A 2,231-nucleotide genomic window follows, 5' to 3' on the forward strand; every position below is an offset into this window, starting at 1 on the left:
TACATGTAACAGTAGTTTTACCTTCCTATCCTACTGACCTTCCTGATCTCACGAGCTGACACTCTTACTGACAGTTGTGGCTGCTTCGCGTGATGTAATTGTTGTCTCTATCGTTTTTGCTCTTTGTGCAAATTGTTTGTACCCAACAATGTTTGTACTCTGTTTGTGCTGTTTCCATGTTGTGCTGCTACCACGTTGTGTCATTACCGTGTTGTGCTGCTACCATGTTGTGCTGCTACCACGTTGTGCTGCTACCACGTTGTGTCATTACCGTGTTGTTGTCGTGCTGTGTTGCTACCACGTTGTGCTGCTACCATGTTGTGTTGCTACCATGTTGTGCTGCTGCCACGTTGTGTCATTACCTGGTTGATACCATGTTGTGCTGCTGCCACGTTGTGCTGCTACCATGTTGTATTGCTACCATTTTGTGTTGCTACCATGTTGTGTCATTACCATGTTGTTGTCGTGTTGTGTTGCTACCATGTTGTGTTGTTGTCTTGCGTTTCTCTTTATGCAATGTTGTGGTGTCTCTCTTGTCGTGATGTGTGTTTTGTCCTACATTTTTTTATTTTTAATCCCAGCCCTCCTCCCTCCTGGAGGCCTTCTGCCTCTTCGTAGGCCGTCATTTGTAAATAAGAATTTGTTCCTAATTGACTTGCCTACTTTAAATAAAGTTTCAATTTAAAACTAAACTAAACCAGAATGTAAGCGTGTGAGATCAGGATCATTCATATGAGGCTACCATGCCCCCCCCCCGTTATGACTGGGAGGCAAATGGCCTCTGAAATGATCCTATCCTTTATGGTCATATCTTGTACCAGTGACATACTGTACACACATGAAGGGCAATGGCCTATAGAAATTATGTTAGAGAACAGAGAAGATGGGGCAGATGGGTAAAGGAATTTCCACTCACAAAATAATGCTTATACTTGACACACACACAGACAAGAAGTGGTCATTATTGCAAACATTTACTTTTACATTTACATTATAGCAAACATTTACATTATAGCAAACATTTTTAACATATGGGTTTGCTGCTCTTTGCCAAGAGTATCATCTTCTGATTCTTGTTGTTGGGTATGTTTACAGTACATCAGCACAAAGATCCTACCTATCTCGGATAATTCACAGTCCTCCATGACCTGGGCAGAGTCCTCCATGACCTAGGCAGAGTCCTCCATGACCTGGGCAGAGTCCTCCATGACCTGGGCAGAGTCCTCCATGACCTAGGCAGAGTCCTCCATGACCTAGGCAGAGTCCTCCATGACCTAGGCAGAGTCCTCCATGACCTGGGCAGAGTCCTCCATGACCTGGGCAGAGTCCTCCATGACCTAGGCAGAGTCCTCCATGACCTAGGCAGAGTCCTCCATGACCTGGGCAGAGTCCTCCATGACCTAGGCAGAGTCCTCCATGACCTAGGCAGAGTCCTCCATGACCTGGGCAGAGTCTCTGCGTAGTGTTACAGTTGAACTCTTAACCTTCAAATTCAGCTCGGCATCACCGACCGACCACCTGAAGAGAAGACACATGAAGTAAACTGTTCTGTTCTGTGTCACAACTCCTTGCACTGCCCCTGTTGTACAGTACAGTATATTTGAGATTCTTCAAAGTAGCCACCCTTTGCCTTGATGACAGCTTTGCACACTCTTGACATTCTCTCAACCAGCTTCATGAGGTAGTCACCTGAAATGCATTTCAGTTAACAGGTGTGCCTTCTTAAAAGTTAATTTATGTAATTTCTTTGAGCCAATCAGTTGTGTTGTGACAAGGTAAGGGTGGTATACAGATGATAGCCCTATTTGGTAAAAGACCAAGTCCATATTATTGCATGAACAGCTCAAATAGGCAAAGAGAAATGACAGTCCATCATTACTTTCAGAGATGAAGGTCAGTCAATGCGGAACATTTCAAGAACTTGAAAGTTTCTTCAAGTGCAGTCGCAAAAACCATCAAGCGCTATGATGAAACTGGCACTCATGAGGACCGCCACAGGAAAGGAAAGCTCAGAGTTACCTCTGCTGTGCTGCAGAGGATAGTTTCATTAGAGTTAATGGCACCTCAGATTGCAGCCCAAATAAACACTTCACAGAGTTCAAGTAACTGACACATCTCAACATCAACTGTTCAGAGGAGACTGTGAATCACGCCTTCATGGTCAAATTGCTGCAAAGAAACCACTACTAAAGGATACCAATCGAAGAAGAGACTTGCTTGGGCCAAGAGTA

Source organism: Oncorhynchus gorbuscha, linkage group LG03, assembly GCF_021184085.1.
Source record: "Oncorhynchus gorbuscha isolate QuinsamMale2020 ecotype Even-year linkage group LG03, OgorEven_v1.0, whole genome shotgun sequence".
NCBI classification, from domain to species: Eukaryota; Metazoa; Chordata; class Actinopteri; order Salmoniformes; family Salmonidae; genus Oncorhynchus; species Oncorhynchus gorbuscha.